The sequence below is a fragment of the Schistocerca piceifrons genome, chromosome 4, assembly GCF_021461385.2.
Source record: "Schistocerca piceifrons isolate TAMUIC-IGC-003096 chromosome 4, iqSchPice1.1, whole genome shotgun sequence".
NCBI lineage: Eukaryota > Metazoa > Arthropoda > Insecta > Orthoptera > Acrididae > Schistocerca > Schistocerca piceifrons.
The window spans coordinates 38,894,040-38,915,547 of NC_060141.1; the positions used below are offsets into that span (position 1 = coordinate 38,894,040).

The window sequence follows — 21,508 nt, forward strand, 5'->3', positions numbered from 1 at the left end:
GAGCTAAACTGCTGCAGAGTGGCGACGCCGAAAACGCGTGTTGCCCGCTAGCAGAGAGCACCACCAGCACTCTGCCCGCCTGCAGGCCGTCAGCGTTCGGAGAACGTCGTCGCCGCCAGCGGCACCTGTGACTTCCTGGCCGCTTTACGACCACACGTGTCGCAGCTTCCCCACGTCTGCTGGAGGAAGCGGCCACGGCGTGTATCAGCCAATGCTGAGCGTCACTTACAAGCAGCACTTGCGTAACGCCGGCCGCGGTGGTCTCGCGGCTAAGGCGCTCAGTCCGGAACCACGCGACTGCTACGGTCGCAGGTTCGAATCCTGCCTCGGGCATGGATGTGTGTGATGTCCTTAGGTTTAAGTAGTTCTAAGTTCTAGGGGACTGATGACCACAGATGTTAAGTCCCATAGTGCTCAGAGCCACTGCGTAACGCTCCTCTAACGCAATTATTAATGAAGCGTCCTTAGTTAAATTCTCCTGGCGATGGTTGTTTCAATTTACAATTAGGTGTCTGCTTTAAACTGTCGTGGTACAGTAATGGAAAACTGCGTGCAGAATATCTCCCAGGATGACAGACTACGTCTACATCCATACTCTGCATCGTATTGTATGGTGTTTGGCGCAGGGTACTTTGTGTACTCCGTCGCTCCCCCCCTCCCCCCCCCCCCTTCTCCTTCTCTATTCCAGTCGCAAATGGTGCGCCGGAAGAACTATTGTTGATTGGCGACTCCATAGTGTCCTGTGCACTACTACGAGATAATGGGTATACTTGAAAGGAGAAACAGCATTGGTCGTATATTTTTGTTTATTATCGCAAAATCGATTTTCGGTCACTTAGTGACCATCTTCAGTGCTGTAATATGTAACTTAAATTAGTAAGCACTGGTGTCAATAAGCTTACGGCGATCACATTTCAGTCTATGTGATCGCCGTAAGCTTATTGACACCAGTGCTTACTAATTTAAGTTATATATTACAGCACTGAAGATGGTCACTAAGTGACCGAAAATCGATTTTGCGATAATAAACAAAAATATACGGCCAATGCTGTCTCTCCTTCCAAGAACTATTGTTGGCTAGCCTCCGCGTGAGCTAGAAAATCTCTAATTTCACACTCATGATGAGGATGGCGATGAGGTTGATGGTTATACGTTGACGCGGTCGCACGACGGGCAAGATCTGTAGCACCCGTACTAAGATTTTATAAGATGAATGTGGATAAGCGTCGCAGCATTATAAAACTTTAACTACAATACAAAATATAAAAACGTCCATACACACACGCAAACGTGCACAAAACTACGAGAAACCGCACTCATATACTGTTTCTTCAGATATTTGAAATTGTTTTTGCAATGTGTAACTGGAGTCACCGCGAACAAACACTGCTCCTCACGCCTTTCTCGTGCAGCGTCCAGTGTGGACGGAGAGCACTGATGTGTTTCCCATTACAAACGAACTGATTTTTTAAGCGCAAATTCACTTGCCCATTCGACAGAGTGAACTCAGATTGGTTTAGTGCGATGTTCGCTTTTAACTATGTGTGTTAACAGGGACAGTAAAACTCGAAAACCAAACTGTTCTCCAGCAGAGAATGGGCAGCGCTGTTGCACGTCAGTCAGCTGGGGCCAGCTCGGGACTGCTGCTGGAGTGCAGTTTTTTTTTGAGTTTTACTGTCCCTATTAATAGACATCGCTAAAATCAAATATAGCACTGGACTAATTTCGGTCCGCACTATCGAATGGGCGAGTGAGCCTGCGCTCTAAAAATCAGTTCGTTTGTAACAGAAAACACACCGGCGCTTTCCCTCGACACTGGACGTCAAATGAAAGGGTGATGAGCAGTCTCGAGTTGAGCTGACTGCTGCCACACACTGCATAAACGAAAGTGCAGATGTCTGCCGAAATACTAGAGAAAACTCGGCTGACGTCTCTTACGGGGAACACCTTGTACATTTACTCAATTAAAAATGTTTGTGTGTGTTTGTGTGTGTGTGTGTGTGTGTGTGTGTGTGTGTGTGTGTGTGTGTGTGTGCACGTGCGTGCATATGTATGTTTTTGGGCGTTTTAATACTTTTTGATTATACCGGGTGATCAAAAAGTCAGTATAAATTTGAAAACTGAATAAATCACAGAAAAATGTAGATAGAGAGGTACAAATTGACACACATGCTTGGAATGACATGGGGTTTTATTAGAACAAAAAAAAAAAAACAAAGTATTGCTAGACGCGTGAAAGATCTCTTGCGCGCGTCGTTTGGTGATGATCGTGTGCTCAGGCGCCACTTTCGTGATGCTTGGCCTCCCAGGTCCCCAGACCTCAGTCCGTGCGATTATTGGGTTTGGGGTTACCTGAAGACGTGATCGACCGACATCTCTAGGGATGCTGAAAGACAACATCCGACGCCAATGCCTCACCATAACTCCGGACATGCTTTACAGTGCTGTTCGCAACATTATTCCTCGACTACAGCTATTGTTGAGGAATGATGGCGGACATATTGAGCATTTCCTATAAAGAACTTCATCTTTGCTTTGTCTTACTTTGTTATGCTAATTATTGCTATTCTGATCAGATGAAGCGCCATCTGTCGGACATTTTTGAACTTTTGTACTTTTTTGGTTCTAATAAAATCCCATGTCATTCCAAGCATGTGTGTCAATTTGTACCTCTCTATCTACATTATTCCGTGATTTATTCAGTTTTCAAATTTATACTGACTTTTTGATCACCCAGTACATCTTATCGCGGGATACACTGCCAATAGCACATCCATGATACTACAGGCGCAAAAGACTCCAGCAAAGAAAAGCGAATACGTTCGAGAAACTTTGCAACGAACAAATGTCTCACGAGACATGCCAGACCTGTGTAGAAAGAGCGAGCGAGCACCCACGTTGTTGGGTCAAATCGCAATACGGCCGACTCCTAGCACCAGCTGCGTGTTCTTACGGTTCACTGCTGTACAGAAATAAAACGAAGAGTCGGGGAACGTTAAGGGGTCCTTAAAATCATTTAAGGCGAATGAAAGGATGTTTCCCTCAGCAAAGCCACCATCCCGTGCCAGCAAAGCTATGTAGGTCTCCGCCTCTAACGATATCGATCCTTTAAAACGAACTGACGTTGATTTTATGCATACTGGATGAGCGGTCGTGGTTGTGAATGTCAATGTTAAAAAATATATCTGCTCATCCACTTTTTTATAGTGTAAAACACTAAGATTGACGCGTTTCGGAAGTCAAGCTTCCTGTTAAAACTCGCTAAAATGGAACATCAGGCACAATAAAATTGATAATGAAATTAATTTTATTATCAATTTTATTGTGCCTGGTGCATGTTCCATTTTAGCGGGTTTTAACAGGTTCTTTTACTTTTTATTATTCTGATGATGGAAGCTTGACTTCCGAAACGCGTCAATCTTAGTGTTTTACACTATAAACAAGTGGTTGATCAGATATATTTTTTAACATTGAACTGACGTTTCCTGGTACCCAGCCGCGATTTCACTGTCGTCGCGAGAAGTGTGTGCGACGGGTTGCGCCGGATAACCGCACTGAACGGCTCGTGACCTTGACCTTATTTTGCTGAGCGTTTCGGTGCCCGGCGGCGAGTGGAGACGCAGTCGAGCAGAAGACCGCTGGCGACCGGCGGGCACACGCGCGGCCTTGGCGGCTCCGCCCCGCGCTACGCGGGAACCGGTAAAGCCGAGCGCGACGCGGCGTAGCGTGAAAAAAGTCTCCCAGCACTGCAGGGCCGGGGGCAGTCGCCGCTCGGTAGTGGCTGTCGCCTGCTGCGCCGTCCTCTCGTAAACCCGAGCACAGCAGCAGAGCTGAGCGTGGGGGAGCGTCGACGTTTCTTCACTGAGTCTGCTCCTATTCTTGACTTTCATAAATGAGCTACCAATCACCACAAAACACTGTTAGAAACTGTAATGCTTGCTGATGACTTTCCACCATTCTTCTGACTGGTTCGATGCAGCCCATCACTAATTCCTCTCTTGTGCCAACATCTTCATCTCAAAGCAGCACTTGCATTCTAGATCTTCAATTATTTGATGGTCGTATTCCAATCTCACAACTTCCCGATGAGCTAGAGACTCGAAAATTTTAAACGTAGCTCAAAACTGGGTGACGTTGTGATTTCAACTCGCTTTCTCGTCGGTCCCTTCGGTATGGGTGGCAGTGGGGTCGGAAAAGGTCTGTAACGTCTGGTATCTCGGCTGCTCTGCAGGACCAGTGTGTTGTGCGGGTTGTATCGGAATGCGTTGCAGGCGGTATGCGAACGGACGGCGCTTCAGAACAGATGGTGGGGCGCGGGGGAGAGGAGATGGATATCACTTTCTTGTATGTCTGTATGTTGGGTAGAAACAATGCAATCGCTTTTAAACTAACGTCCCGATGAGCTAGAGACTCGGAATTACAAACGTAGCTTAGAACTGAATGACAATTCAGTATTGGTCAAATGGGTCAAATGGCTCTGAGCACTATGGGACTCAACTGCTGTGGTTATCAGTCCCCTAGAACTTAGAACTACTTAAACCTAACTAACCTAAGGACATCACACACATCCATGCCCGAGGCAGGATTCGAACCTGTGACCGTAGCAGTCGCACGGTTCCGGACTGCACGCCTAGAACCGCGAGACTACCGCGGCCGGCAATTCAGTATTAACTCACATTCTTGCCTTGTGTGTGGCAGTGGGTATTTTGTTTACCACTGTTATTTCCTGATGAGCTAGGGACTTGAAACTTTCAGAATAGCTCAGAACTGAATGATCATGTAGTATTAACTCGCTTTCTTGTGTGGTGTGCGGCGAAGGGTACTTTGTGTACCAGTGTCCTTTTGGTTTGTGGGAAGAACAGTTGTTGGTAAGCCTCTGTGTCTCTCTAACTTTTACCTTCCCCATTCTTTTTGCGGTGTCACCGCCAGACACCACACTTGCTAGGTGGTAGCCTTTAAATCGGCCGCGGTCCGTTAGCATACGTCGGGCCTGCGTGTCGTCACTATCAGAGATTGTAGACCGAGCGCCGCCACACGGCAGGTCTAGTCTAGAGAGACTCCCTAGCACTCGCCCCAGTTGTACAGCCGACTTTGCTAGCTGTGGTTCACTGTCTACATACGCTCTCATTTGCAGAGACGATAGTTTAGCATAGCCTTCAGCTACGTCATTTGCTACGACCTAGCAAGGCGCCATATTCAGTTACTATACTTACTATATTGAAGAATGTATTCTGAACAGATAATATTGGGAATCATGTACCGTCAAGAGCGACTTTCATCATTAATGGATTAAAGTTAAGTATCAAACTAATTACGTCCGCTTTCTGAATTCTCATTCCTTGTCATGTTCCAGACCTCACGTCAGTATAGTTCTTCCCTCCTCACGCCAGCCTGCGTGAGCTAAAACGCGTGCATTTCGGCCTCCACTCGTAACACGGTGTTGGCGCTTCCGCTAACACAAAACTTTTCACATGATATATGTAGCAGGATGCAATATATTCATTGTGTCAGGTGAAGAGAAGATGAAATAAACAGAAAATTTGCCGCATGTCCCTGTTGTAATCTCATCAAAATGTTTCAAATTGATGGAAAAGCAGAAAAAATTATTTAAATAAAAATCAATTATTAATACACTTAAATCGGACTAAAAGCTGTAAAATAGTTTCTCCTAGCCACATAGAGATTCCTATCCCTATACAGACAGTCCTGAAAATTTGTGATTGTGAATTTTCAGTAGCTGTGAAAATCGTTTTAAGATTTAAAACGATGAACGTGGGGCATATGCATAACATAACTGATGCATGACTAGTTCACCTTCTTACTGTTAAAACTACTTTCTAACTGATGCATGAAAAGTTCCCCACCTTACTATTATCTATTGCATATGCCCCACTTTTTCGTTTTAAATTGTACAAATATTATCATAGCTATCAAAAACTTGCGTCATAAGTTTTCAGGTCTTTTGTGTGGGGTTAGTAATCTGTATGTGTCTGTGAGAAATTATTTTGTACTTTCTAGTCCGATTTAAAAAGATGATATTTTAAAAATTCATTTTTATTTAGGTAATTATCACCCTCTACAGCTCCCTAAAGCAACAAGGAAGTTATACCCTAAATTTTTAACACTTGTCCTATCATCTTGTCCCATCTTCTTGTTAGTGTTTTCCATTCGTTTCTCGACTCCCCGATTCTGCAGAAAAGCTCCTAATTGCTTATTTTACGGGTACATTTAATTTTCAACGTTCATGTACAGCACCACACTGCAAACGCTTCTACACTCTTCTTTTCGCCTATTCCCACAGTCCACGGTTCGCTACCATACAGTGCAGCGCTCTTGGCCAGGAATGCCCTCTTTTCCTGTGCTAACGTGTTTTCAATATCTTCCTTGCCTCGTCCTCTTGCCGAAGATACAAGACTACAAATCAAGTGCTGGACAGAGCACGGATCATTACTCAACAGACTTACAATCAACAGTCTTTGACATCATCGTGGAACAACCGCGATCGTACTTAATATTTTAATAAAATAATAAAAAAACTATCCAAATCGCAATGAATGTTTATTTTTAATTCTGGTTACTGGTTATAATCCATGACAATCGTCCATAAGATATGAATCGTCCTCATGTTCCTTCTAAGCTCATGATCTATAAGATGAGGATCGTATGTGTGTTTCTCTCGTCGGCGATTCTGCGGCGAGACTCCTCATTCCTTATCAGTACACCTAATTTTCACCATATTTCCTTAGCACCAATTCTCAAACGCTTCGATTCTGTCCTTTTCCGATTTTCTCACAGTGTTGTGCTGCGACATTTTCAGAAATTTTCGTCCTTAAATGGCGGACTATGTTTGACACTAGTAGATTTCTTTTGGCCAGGAATGCCCTCTTCGCCTGTGTTACTCTGCTTATTATGTCCTCTTTCCTTCGTTATTCGTGTGTTATTTTCCTTCCGAGAGTGATTACTTTTGATGGATCGATTTAAAACGTAAAAAGCGTTTTCTGCACGTGATGGCGTGCAACTGGGTGAGGATTTTCTTGTGTGGATAACTACGGTTATACTGAAGTAACAATAACTTTTGTAAGTTGAATGAGGTATCTCTCAATCCCGTTCGGGAGTTCTTGGAAGGAGTGAAGTGATACGCCATTTGAGAAGTGGAGATTTTTCCAGAGAGAAGTATACTGATGTGTGGTAAACGTGAAGGCTAAGGTAGTCGCCACAGCACCGTTTCCTTCCCGTGATCCGATTGCTTGGGTGCAAAGAGAGGTCAGACCGACGCTTTGCGCTACGATTTTTGCCTTATATTGTTGTCTTGTCCTCCCCCGTTGTGGGATGGCTCAGTCTTGGACACTTTTAAGAAGAACCTTCGAACGAGATAAACCGCATTGTATTACTGCAAGGCTCTGTAGGGATTTGTAAATGTTAGATTTGTTTCACGTGGAGATCTTATCGAAACGGTTGTGCCCAATGAACCACTTGTAGACTGACGTAACGACTGTGAAGGCGATGAGTGACCCGGTCGGGCGACGGCGAGGCAGATGGCGCCCGAGCGTGGGACTGCTGCCGCACCTGTTGCGAAGCTTCCCCGCGGCCGTTTGACGTCCGTTTTTGGCCACGTGTTGCCTCACGCCGGGGACGCTACACGTGGACGGAGTGGGCAAGGCAGTGTATTCTGCCGCCGTCGCTGCGCGAGCTGCACAATGTGTCGTGGGCAGGCGCCGCTTCTAATTCCGAGACTGACGTCACGGTCAATTCCTTTGACATTGTCTCCAGAATTTACCTCCTCCTGCTTCTTAAACTGTCTTTTGTGAATTCAACCGTTTCACGTCATTTTTTTCTCTTCATTTGAGCTCTCTATTAATTCTTATTACCTATCTACAATAACAAAAACATCTCCTATTTCTTGCTTGGTTAGCATCCATCTTTCGTTTTAGCTGTGAATAGACATCTTCAGTGGCCTGAAATTGGCGATATCGAAAATGGCAGTGTTGTTCACAATTCTGTTTAGGTTCTCTTATTTACGGCAAATGGCTCGAGAATGAATCTTTCAACTGTGCAACGGACTGAGCGTGTTTCTGAAAGACAGATTAGTACTGTCTGTTCGTTTTTGCCCTTTTACTGCCAGAGGGCAGTGCTGAACACATTTCTTACCATAATTGGAGCCAAAATATAATCGCATAAAATATTTCAGTGGTTAAACTCTTTTTCCGAGTTACCAGTTATATCTAATGTGCTACTCGAAATGACTGATAACTCGAGCCGGCCCCGGTGGTCTCGCGGTTCTAGGCGCTTCAGTCCGGAACCGCGCGACTGCTACGGTCGCAGGTTCGGATCCTGCCTCGGGCATGGATGTGTGTGATGTCCCTAGGTTAGTTAGGTTTAAGTAGTTCTAAGTTCTAGGGGACTGATGACCACAGCTGTTAAGTCCCATAGTGCTCAGAGCCATTTGAACCATTTGATAACTCGAAACGCGGTTTAGTCACTGAAATATTTGGTGGGAGTATTTGTCTGCAATGATCTTCGTCGCTGAAAACTGTGTGCTTGACCAGGACTGGAACTCCGGAAAGATGCCTGCGGTGGGCAGTGCCCTTGTCAACTGAGCTATGTCTGACACTGACTTGCTTGGTCGTAATTCTTGGGAGCAATGTGTGCTCCTCAAATTTTGGTGTTAACTATGTAGCCCTGAATTAATAACAATCACCTACGACAGCTTGTTTGCACTACGTTGTCCCAGACGGCAGATAATATTGATAAGTCCGCGTTAAAAAAAAACGTGAGCCAGTATCTGATGAAATGTACAGTGCTGCAAGGTGACTGCGAACAAGAAAACACTGGACAGTCAAGACACAGCGAAATCATGCACGAGTAAACGACAGGTATTCATCACGGTAAATGATAACAGCCAAACAGCTGCAGGATAAAGATTTATTAAAATCCTTGACCACAGTTTCGGTATATCTAAATATACCTTCATCAGAAGTAAAACACACTAAAATCACATCCTGCAGTGGAGATACACAAAGCAATCGTGCCAAAGGCGTCAGTAGTTAAAACATCATCTCCATTTATACAACATAATTATGGACAGAAGGTTGATGCGAACACAGCATAGCATCAGTACTGTGCCTGCGCTAGTTCACAGGCACAGTACTAATGCTATGCTGTGTTCGCATCAACCTTCTGTCCATAATTATGTTGTATAAATGGAGATGATGTTTTAACTACTGACGACGCCTTTGGCACGATTGCTTTGTGTATCTCGACTGCAGGATGTGATTTTAGTGTATTTTACTTCTGATGAAGGTATATTTAGATATACCGAAACTGTGGTCAAGGATTTTAATACATTTTTATCTTGTAACTGTTTGACTGTTATCATTTACCGTGAAGAATTTCAACAGTTGCTGTTTCAGCCATGTTTAGAATCTTGAGAAAGGTATTCATGTAATACCACTGTGGCCGCTTTTTTTCCTGTCACCCATACATTTTTTTCCTGCTTTCTGTCATCACCTACAGTGCACTAGTAGGATTGTTGTAATCAAATTTGGCTTAATAAAATACGATTTTTTTACTTTTAATTCTCTACCCATTGTGTGAGGTCTATCACGGCAGAGTTCTTTATAGTCCGCAGCTCGTGGTCGTGCGGTAGCGTTCTCGCTTCCCACGCCAGGGTTCCCGGGTTCGATTCCCGGCGGGGTCTCTGCCTCGTGATGACTGGGTGTTGTGTGATGTCCTTAGGTTAGTTAGGGGACTGATGACCATAGATGCTAAGTCCCATAGTGCTCAGAGCCATTTGAACCATTTTTTTTAGTTCTTTATACCATACAATCAGATCACAGTTGGGCATGACTGACGCAACCAGTTGTGAACAATGTAGAAAAGTATTTTCAGTTTGAATAAAATTTACTGTCTAGGAAGAGAAGAAAGTCACGTCTACACATTGCAGAAGTGTTAGATGTCGTAATAGCAGTACACTGTTTTAATTGTGCGTTTGCCCTCCTTTATGATCATTCTAGCGCGCCACAGCTATAGATCAGGATGTGGTTTATGCAAACACTGTGAACATTTACAGTTTTGAATGTGACTGTTACTCAGCCATCGTATACCATTTTTAATATAAGATTAAACAGCCAACCGGTTGCACAAAAACAGTAGGTACATTGGCCTAGGTTTCGACACCTACTAGGGGTGTCTTCATCAGATTGAAATGTTGCTAAATCTTAAAATTTCATTGCTAAAAAGCAATAGCCAGAATCTGGAGCGGCTATGCTCAAGTCAAAAGTAAAATAAACCGTTCTAGCCTTTGCCTGATGTCTTATGTTGTTCCCAGCTGGGCACATGTGACAAACCCTACAAAGTTTTATTTCACATCATCGGACTGATGTCTGATGTTGTTCCCAGCTGGGCACACTTGACAAAGGCTAGAACGTTTTATTTTACATCATCGGACTGATGTCTGATGTTGTTCTCAGCTGGACACACGTGACAAAGGCGAGAACGTTTTATTTTAATTTTGACTTGAGCATAGTTGCTCCAGATTGTGACTATAGCTTTTTAACAATGTAATTTTACGATCTGGCAACATTTCACGCTGATGAATGCAATCCTAGTACGTGTAGAAACGTAGGTCAATGTATTTACCGTTTACGTGCAAACGGTTGGCTGTTTAATCGTACGTTGAAACTGTAAATAATTGCTTTACCACCAAAAAGGTATGTTCTTATCGTTACGAAGAGTCCTCGATCGTAATACAAAAACCAGAAAGACAGCATCAAATTGTGTAGGGTAAGTTGGAAGCTACTGATTGTAAGTCGGAAAGATTGAAATAATATTGTAGCACTGGAAAGGGACAAAGGATAAAACGGCTAAATTAAGATGACGAACGTGAAGCGCGCCGCGACTATTTTCGGATGACAGAAAGGACCTGACCGATGGCAGCGTTTACAGGTCGCGACGCCAGAGGTGAAGTTCGGGGTGTTGGCTGGATCCACGTACATCTGTCTGGGGGCTGCAGTGACCACCGTATGCGGGAGGCAAGCACCGGACACTTTTATTTCCTTTTTGCACCTTTCAGTTCAGACTCGATGTGGACACGGCAGGCTTTTATCGAACTCTCGTTCCCTAACGGAGTGCGTTCGGTCGCGCAACGTAGTTGTTGGTACCATTTTATGGGCGATATCTCGACGAACGACCCAGGCGTCTCCTTCTGACGCTGCGAGCTGTTCAGTTGCTTTCCTACCGAGACCCAGCGAACGGTGACCGGGGAGAAGGGGCAGGTCAGTAGCGAAAGTGCGGGGAACGATCCGCACTGACAGCAGTTGCTTTTACTCAAGGAGATTATACCGAAAATCAAGACCGAAACCGGCGTTTTGGACCTAATTTTTTCGGCGCGCGGGATTAGCCGAGCGGTCTCAGGCGCTGCAGTCATGGACTGTGGGGCTGGTCCCGACGGAGGCTCGAGTCCTCCCTCGGGCATGGGTGTGTGTGTTTGTCCTTAGGATAATTTAGGTTAAGTACAGGGTGATTCAAAAAGAATACCACAACTTTAGGAATTTAAAACTCTGCAACGACAAAAGGCAGAGCTAAGCACCATCTGTCGGCGAATTAAGGGAGCTATAAAGTTTCATTTAGTTGTACATTTGTTCGCCATTTCAGCCAATAAAGTTTTTGGTCCCTTTTTCTTCGAAGGTGCTACTGTAACTGGACTACAGTATCTGGAGATGTTAGAGAATTGGCTGTTCCCTCAGCTCGAACAAGAAGCACAACAATTCATATTTCAGCAGGATGGAGCGCCACCACATTGGCACTTATCTGTCCGTAACTACCTGAACGTCAACTACCCGAGGCGATGGATCGGCCGCCAGGCAGCCCGTGACAGAGCACGTCATCACTGGCCTCCAAGAAGCCCTGATCTTACCATCTTACCCCCTGCGATTTTTTCTTATGGGGGTATGTTAAGGATATGGTGTTTCGGCCACCTCTCCCAGCCACCATTGATGATTTGAAACGAGAAATAACAGCAGCTATCCAAACTGTTACGCCTGATATGCTACAGAGAGTGTAGAACGAGTTGGAGTATGGGGTTGATATTGCTCGTGTGTCGGGAGGGGGCCATATTGAACATCTCTGAACTTTTTTTTGAGTGAAAAAAAAACCTTTTTAAATACTCTTTGTAATGATGTATAACAGAAGGTTGTATTATGTTTCTTTCATTAAATACACATTTTTAAAGTTGTGGTATTCTTTTTGAATCACCCTGTAGTGTGTAAGCTTAGGGACTGATGGTTCAAATGGCTCTGAGCACTATGCGACTTAACTTCTGAGGTCATCAGTCGCCTAGAACTTAGAACTAATTAAACCTAACTAACCTAACGACATCACACACATCCATGCCCGAGGCAGGATTCGAACCTGCGACCGGAGCGGTCACTCGGCTCCAGACTGTAGCGCCTAGAACCGCACGGCCAATCCGGCCGGCGAGGGACTGATGACCTTAGCAGTTAAGTCCCATAAGATTTCACACACATTTGAACATTGGAACACCTAATTTTATTCTACTGTCGGGACGAACCGCGCGAACCGTGGCAAGGCACCCTGGACCACGCGGCTACAAACGGACAGCACGCCCACTGATACTGGACGCGCCGTGGTGTGTCTGTGTGTCTGGCCAGCAGTCATTCCTCGCCAGGTGACGCTGGAATCGCTTGGCGGGTTTATATCGATAGCAGGTCGGTGGTCATACTGTTCTGGCTGATCGTTGCGTGTATTAAGGCTAACACCATCAGCTGCATTTACTAGTTTCATTCATATGCAGCCGGTTTCTGTGTTATATCTTGAGGCCCGTCTGTGAGTCTGGGTGACCCTATTGATACGGAGAATGATATACCGTCTGTAGAAAGTCCAAAAATCGGCGTCTCCTATGACCTATGGTGTGTACAGCGGTTGAGTTAATGTACTGCCACCGTACACAGATTTGTCAAGAAGAGGATTTAGTTTAGCGGACGCCGATTTTCAGTCCTTCTGTAGCTAGTATAATAATGATTATCCGGTATCAACGTTATCACCCAGAGTCATGGAGCAGGCTCCGGCAGAATAACACTAGTAGATGAAGCTGATGGTGTTTTCATTAATACATACAAAGGAAATGAGTTTGTCACTAGCGGAGCCAGTGGCGCGGGCTACCCTGGAAGTCGCGCACACAAGATATACGTATCTTAATAACTAACGGAAGTGGAATTGATAATGGAGCTTCAGATCTTCGAAACACGGTAGTTGGAATAAAAATAAATTTTGGCTGGTTACGGTAGACTTGTAGTTTCACGCGAAAGTACTGCCCTGAGAGAGAGTGGGCCTCGTTTGGAATGAGGCTGCGCGTATCCGAACATTTTAGCGCGAGCCACCGCGGCTGGGCAGCGCCGTGGCGAGGTTGCGACGCTGCAGCCTGGCTCTCCGCAGCGCAAGACTGCCGCCGCCCACGGCCGCCGCCCACCGCGTGACGTCACGAGTTAAAAGGCGACCTCCGGGCAGGCCGAAGGCACCTGTTGCGCGTGCGCGACGCCCCGCCGCCGAAGGGCCAGCCCACTGCGGAACTCCGTGATGTATTTTGGAGCCTGCTCGCTCGTCAGCTGGTCCGTCAGCTCTGTCCTACACTAGCTTATTTTATTATGTGGAAGAGTACAGACTTCCTCAGGCTGCGCACTTTATTGGTGTTGGCTTCTCGCAAGAGATATATCCGATACACATCCCGTCACCAGATGCATGTGCGGAAAGCTGATCACGTTTATATCGGTTCCCCGAAATACATCCGTGCGTGCACTGCCGATAACCATTAGTATCTTGTCATTCCACGTTACGACGTAGGAAAAACTGCAGGAAGTTATGCGTATATATGTGACATATTCTTCGTCTTAAGGCAGCGTAACTCAGTACACACAAATACCCAGATTATTTATTTCCGGTAGTCTACCAAGCGAGGTAGCGCAGTGGTTAGCACACTGGACTCGCATTCGGGATGACGACATTCAAGCCCGCGGGAGGACATCGTAATTTAGGTTTTCCGGGATGGTTCCTTCGAAAGGACACGGCCGACTTCCTTCCCCGTCATTCCCTAATCGCCGGCCGGTGTGGCCGAGCGGTTCTAGGTGCTTCAGTCCTGCCTCGCGCATGGATGTGTGTGATGTCAAATGGTTCAAATGGCTCTAAGCACTATGGGACTTGACATCTGAGGTCATCAGTCCCCTAGAACTTAAAACTACTTAACCTACCTAACCTAACGACATCACACACATCCATGCCCGAGGCAGGATTCGAACCTGCGACCGTAGCAGTCGCGCGGATCCGGACTGAAGCGCCTAGAACCGCTTGGCCACCGCGGCCGGCGCGGAACAAGGTTTGAAGATGATGACTCCCTTGTGCACGCTGCCAAACAGTGGCTCCAACAGGTTGGTGCAGAATTTTACCGTGTAGGTATACAGGCGCTTGTTCCAAGATGGCGTAAGGCAGTTCAGAGGGATTGAAATTATGTGGAGAAATGAAAATATTGTTCCTAAAGGATGTATCTACACGCTGTAAAACTTTCAGACATGTAGAATAAAAGATGCATTTAAAAAAAAAGATAGTGTGCCTTTCTTTTGGCGTGACCTTCGTGAATACTGGGCAAACCACCGTACGGTGCGTGGCGGAGGGTGTCTTGTGCCACAACTAGTCGTTTCCTCTCCTGTTCCACTCGCAGACACAGCGAGAGAAAAACGACTGTGTAGATGCCTTTGTTAAGTCAGAAAGCCATCTTGAGAAGAATCATCTTTTTAATTACGGAGAATCAGGTGTAGCTCTGGCGGCGGGCGGGGGTGGGGTGTGGCTGCCCCATATTCCTCACTGCCCTGGTGGATTCGTCTCTGGCCTCCTCCACACATCGTCGTGAGAAGAGATCGCGAGTATAAGACAACAGAGACGTTTTTGTGTACCGATGCGTGTGTAGGTAGTCGTTCTTTCGCCGCTCCGTTCGCGAACTGAACGAGACTGAAAGCTGCTGGTAGTGCAGCCCGCCTGCCGCAGCCTGGATACGCAGCGGAAAGGAGCCAAGGACGCGGGCGCGCCGGAGCCGTGGGTGTCGGATCGAGGAGGTCCTCCCCCCCCCCCCCCTGCCGGTGCTGCTGCAGGCGCGCCCCCTTCCCTCGCCAGACCTCATTCAGGTTTGCGGCGCGAGCAGGTGATTCCACTCTCGCCAGCCGAGGCCGCCAGAGCGCCGCTGCTACAACTGGAGTACCTCGTCTGCCCAAAAGTGTTCGGACACCGCCCAGTGGGCTGTGTCCGCCTTTCGCCTTCATCAGGGCACGAACTGTGAGGTGTTTGTACGCCTGTGGGGGGGTGGCAGCCCACTCTTCCACAAGAGCCGAAACCAGAGGACGTAGTGATTGCGTAGGCTTTCCCGGCGTAATAAGTCTTGAAAGTCTCTTCGGGTTTGCTGCCGGATCCTAAAATCAACTTGACTCGATATTTCGGCGATCCAACTGTTCGCCATCCTCAGGAAAATGCTGCTTCTGCTGGTGAGTCCCGCTGAGAACTGACGCCAGGTTGCAAATCGACGTCCTATATAGGCCACCGTTCAGTACACGGCGCATGCTCCGGCCATCACGGTTTCTGCCTTCCAAAACAGGGAGGTGGCGCCGCCCTTAGTGAAACACTGCTGGCAACGATATATCGCAATCGAGGCCGCACCGAAGAACGTTCAGTTTTGACGCGAGATAATACAGGATTCCACGTCTTGCTAAGCGGAAACCCGTTGTCTCTGTTGATTAAATTATCAGCCAACCTAATTTCAATCGCCTCTTTATAGACACTGTTCCAAAAACCGGAAGTGTTGGCAACCGCACCAGTTTCCTCAAATTTCATATTGTGTCCCTCATTTAGGCAGTGTTCTGTTACCGCCGATTTTTCCGGCTGTTGTAGCCTCGTATGACGGCGATGTTCCACACACCTGTCATGCACTGTGCGAATAGAACGGCCAACGCAAGCTTTCCCACATTGACACGGAATTTGGTACACCCCGGGTTTCCTAAGCCCCAAATCATCCTTCATAGAGCCAAGCAGAGCCCTAATCTTAGAAGGTGGACGGAACACACTTATTACCCCTCATGGTAATGTACATGTGCGTCAGTGAAAAAGACCAATAAAAAGGTGTTAGAATGTGGGCGTAATGTGTTGTTCCAGTCTCTTCTGTACCTAAGGTCCATCACCGTTCCCTTTGGATCCCTACGTAATTCGGTGCTCTCCGATACACACGATCGAACAGCGGAGGAGTGGTACTCAAGCGTCAACTTTAGGTTACAATATCTCCGGATGTGATTAACATTTTACAATGCAACAAACGGCACCGATTACGTATTTGTTTATATGTTTAGATGTGCTAACAAAACTAACGGGGTTCCATTTAAAAAAACGTAGGTTTGTGTTAAAAAACATGCTTCCGTGCATTTTTTTATGGTTTGTATTAACCAATTACACTAGCCCCTCTCCTCACGTTGGTCTGTGGAATCGATTCGTCAGTATTTGATGTGGTTTACGAAATATATCCAGCGGTAACGTTAGGTGACTCACCCTGAATACTGAAGCCATTTGACGATGCCACTGTGGCATATTGGAACATGTTTTTATAAAACGGATCTGAAGTGGTCATTATAGACCGAAACCTGTAGTCTGATGACGAAAAATTTGCGGCCATTGACGTGAAGTAAAGGAAATATATGGCTGGTTCAAATGGCTCTGAGCACTATGGGACTTAACATCTATGGTCATCAGTCCCCTAGAACTTAGAACTACTTAAACCTAACTAACCTAAGGACATCACACAACACCCAGCCATCACGAGGCAGAGAAAATCCCTGACCCCGCCGGGAATCGAACCCGGGAACCCGGCAGTGGGAAGCGAGAACGCTACCGCACGACCACGAGATGCGGGCAAAACGGGTATGTGACAAGAATGGAGGAGAGATGCATAGAAAGAGGCGCGAGATGAAGGTAGAGGAAAGAAGAGCACGGGGAAGTTCGAGGGACAGGTGGCTAAAAGGAGTGGAAGAAAGCCCTCGGCAGAGTAGCGACAGAGGGGTTGTGCCAAGACGTAAGGGGACGGAGGGGCTCAACCTACGAGCGGCAGGGGACGGCACGAGATGTGACCGGCCGCCACACCCCGCCGCTCGGTATCAATCCCGGTCCGCGCAGAACCGTATCGCCGCAGATAGCGGCAGATAAGGCGCGTGGCTCGCGGGCGCGCCGGCAGTGTGTGGCGCGATGGCGCGGCTGCGGTCGCGCGGGATGCCGTGGTCCGTCGCAGACCTCGCCCTGCGCTTCCAGCCGCCCACTCCGCACGGTGCGTGCAGCGTCGCGCCGACCGCTTCCACTGTGTGTGTTCTCAGCTGTGCACCGCCAGCTCACCTTGTGCCACGGTTTCGGAGAATAAGGCCCAATGCGTCTGCATCTAAAACCTGCGAACCGCCGCGAAGTACGTGGCGGAGCGTGCTTCTCATCGTATCGTCAATTAGGGCTTCTTCCCGTCTCAGTCACGTAAGGAGTGCGGGAAGAGTGGGTGCTGAGCGGCCTCTAATTAGACTGATCTCGTCTTCGCCGTGCCAACGGGACGATGCGTATGGGCCGTACAGTACCCCTAAATTCCTTACCTCATACTGGGTCGAAACTTTTAAGGGGTGTAGGACGTCAAACGGGCCGACTTGGAGCAGGAGAGGCACCACACGACGTTTTAATTTCCACTGTCGATACTTTTACAAATAAATTCGTAAAACTTTGTCAGCATGGCCAGGAAGGATTCAGGATTCACACTCATAGCAATGTAAGTTCAAAAATATAACAAAACTAATTCTTTTTACTTGTGAAATTTCATCATTTTTTCACTTACTATAGGCTGCATTTGTTGCTATAGGTACACTTTTCTTCATAAGTAAGAGAGATTCTTGGATGAATTTTGCACAGCATACAAACCATACTTACAGGTGTATGAAACTCTAGAATTTTCCAAATCTATTAAAAACTGTGGTAAAAATTGAGATAATTAACCATAAAATTTGAGTTTTTTTTTAAACATGAAGTTTAAAATGTAACAGCTCATTCATTTTTTCATTAATTAAATAAATTCTAGAGTTTCATACACCTGTAAGTATGGTTTGTATGCTGTGCAAAATTCATCCAAGAATCTCTCTTACTTGTGAAGAAAAGTGGACCTATAGAAACAAATGCAGCCAATAGTAAGTGAAAAAATGGTGAAATTTCACAAATAAAAAAATTATTTTGTTATATTTTTGAACTTACATTGCTATGAGTGTGAGTCCTGAATCCTTCCTGGTTATGCTGACAAAGTTTTATGAATTTATTTGTAAAAGTATCGACAGTGCAAATTAAAATGTCGTGTGGTGCCTTTCCTGCTCCAAGTCGGCCCGTTTGACGTCCTACCCCCCTTAAAGTCGGTTTCAACGGGAAAGTTTTTTCGGGTATCTTGGAGCATTTTTCAGCAGCTCCGCGACCGCCCCCCCCCCCCCCCCCCCCCGAGTTAGACAACTCTCTCCCTCCTTTATGTATACTGAACATCTCTGAGTCCTGTTTGGTACGCATCCCACACAGTTGAGTAATATTCTACGACAACTTGCACAAGTGTTTGTAAGAAGTCACCATGGTAGCATCTTCAAAATATTCTACCAGTGACGAAGTCTGCCGCCTGCTTCCCCTACGACTGAGCCTGTGTGGTGTGTTCCAGGAGGAAGTGTCAGTGTTCATTAGTGCGACAGGGACGATCATTCGAAGCAAAAAAGTCTAGTAAACATGGTCTGTACAAGTGCTCATAGCTGTTAAGGCATGACTCTAGGGCCAATGTTTACTGCACATTTGTTCATTGTTTTGGTCCATACTACCGCCTCTGAAAATAAGAAAAGCAAAGAGCTTGCAGTAGAACCGATTTGTTTCACATTATCGAACATGAAAAAGTGCTGATAGCTCTGTTATGCGTCTTGGAGCCTACGTGTACTAGACTGTATAGTATCCCTGAATACTGACCATTCTTCTTGGTACACTATGTATGTATATATACGATAGCCGTAAGATACTAGGTTTTTTTCGTTTTGTGAAGTACACAATTTCACGTCTCGAAACATTTAAGGCAAGTTACCAATGTGTGCACCATTTCGAAATCTTATCAACTCTGATGAATGGAAGTAATTACCAGAGACTCACATTCTTACGAAAATAAAAAAATGTTTATCCTGTAGCTCTATCTTTACTCCGTGCAGGAATGTTGTTGCGGTACAGTGTCGGTGTATAACTGATTCGTGGAAGTAAATCTCGAAGCTTTGGTATGTTTGTAGACTAGCCGTTAGAGCCCTTCAGCGTCTTCCGTGCTGTAAATATGTAATTAAAAAGAAGAAAGGAGAGTGTTTGAAAAGCGTAGAACACCAATACGCCTCGAGGATTGTACTGGTATTTCGAAGAAATCGAGTTCATAATTCTATCTTGTCAACCAGATAAAATTGTTTACACAGTGCTGAACTCCTTGTTAAGAGCAGTTAAAAGAATGCGCTTATTCTATCTCGGAAGTCGACGAACAGCCCCAAGAAAAAGCATTTCCATTTATATTACAGTGTAGCAGACGCTGTCACGTAGACAAAAAAATGAGGGGATTTTCTGTCGAGGAAGATACCTATGTAATGGTCTGCTGGCGTGTGAGTATTACCAAATAAGTGTTCTTGTCATTATTTGTTTCCTATTAAGAACAGATAGAACATGTTCAGAACTTTCTGCGTACGCATTCTTTTACGGTGATTTTAAAAGTGGAATTCTACACGAATCATTTTAGCCATGTAGCTGTACGCAAGAATTTCAGCCTGCTCTTAGGAGTGGAAGTGTTCCGTACTAGTAGCCTACATACAGATTCTTATCTTGCTCTCTCAAATAAAGTAAATAGATTGATTTGAGTTTACGGCCAGACCTGGTAGTGAAATCCACTGTCAGGTTCTGCAAGTACTGACAGACGGGACTGTCTCTCAGATGACGCTTCTTCACTCTTTAGTGGAATATACGTTGCGATAGCCATTTATGTCCGGTAGACAGTTGTCAGACGTTCAGTATTGTCTGTGACTGTCAACGCGCAGTCATCTCCAAACACTTCTTCCTTGTTCCCTAACAGCTGCTGCACTGTAAGATACATTTAATACCTCTAAATCTTTACATTGGTAGTAATTACAGGGCCAACAGAATACCATCTTGTATTACGAGTCAAACAGTCCTCTGCATAAGATGGTTTGGAAGATGTGCACATATGCGATTTCGAAACATATCGGACGCTATACAGAAATAGTGGCGACAAAAGGCTGTTGCGGTGTACTTACGATCTGTCTTGTCGCGTCCCACAGCCCTTGTTGTATCGAAGGAGACTAAGCAGAACCGTACTTTACATTAAGTCGTTCCCAGACGTCGCGCTGCGCCGTGAGTGAACGAACGAACGCACGCGCGCGCGATGGACGTTTGAGAACGAGACTCCTCCTCGAGCAACTATTTGCGTTCGGGGAGCGAAATGTTTGGCGATCGGCGCGCTGCTCTCTGCAGTGTCGTAACACCATTGAGAATGTTGTCTCATGCCATAGTTCACCATGAAACCCACCATAGTAAACGAACGCAGCGTTTCCTCGAGGAAGCGCGATATGCTTGTCGCTACTCACGGTATAAAGAAAACGCAATATTTGTGTTGAGATTTTTCTCTGTCGCTGCTATAGTTTGTAGAGAGTTGACTTTCATTAACAACTGTTATGATTAATATGATGAATAATATGATGAATAAGCGCATGCAAAGCGATGCACATTGAGATCACTTCCGATTGACAAATGTCGCATCAGATATAAGTTTCTGAATTCAGTGAAACTGTTAAATTCTCGAGCCCGACCGCCTAGGTCATATAGCGATAGAATTGTGTAAATCATTGGACAACGCAAACAGTAAACTGCAATTCGAAGGAAGCATTCAGGGAAGTAGAGTTTCTTTACGTATGAAGTTGGCTACAAAACGCTTCAGCGATCCATTGTTCAAAACTTTTCGTTAATCTGGGAACCACATTATATCGAATCGGCTATTGAAACTGAATAAGTTCAGAGGAGCTCCATGCGGTTAATATCGGTTTTATTTGGTAGGTAAAAGAGCGTCGCAGATCATCCGTCAGTGCGTTGCCCAAAGAGAAAGATCGAGGAAACGTGTATTTAGGTGCAACATCTACTTGCTTAGGAATCGACACAAGATAAAATTAAAGGCGCGTGTAGAATCGTTCTTTCGGTACATAATCCGTAATCGCAGCGTCGAAAGGGTAGTGGAAAATGGGGGGCGGCGGTAAGTAAAATACCTGTGAGGTATGCTCAACTGTATACTACTGGTTAAACTTGCAAGAAATGAAAATTGGCACAGGTTTCATATATAGTATACGGCCGTGTAAGCTGTAGAAATTATTTTACATTCGTCAACAGTAGC

At 45.7% G+C, this 21,508-nt stretch overlaps 1 protein-coding gene across 1 annotated transcript in view; it reads left to right on the top strand.

The window, feature by feature from the left end:
- LOC124795577 (titin) overlaps positions 1-21,508 on the top strand; it is a 529,084-nt gene that overhangs the window by 36,684 nt on the left and 470,892 nt on the right. The window lies entirely within an intron of this gene.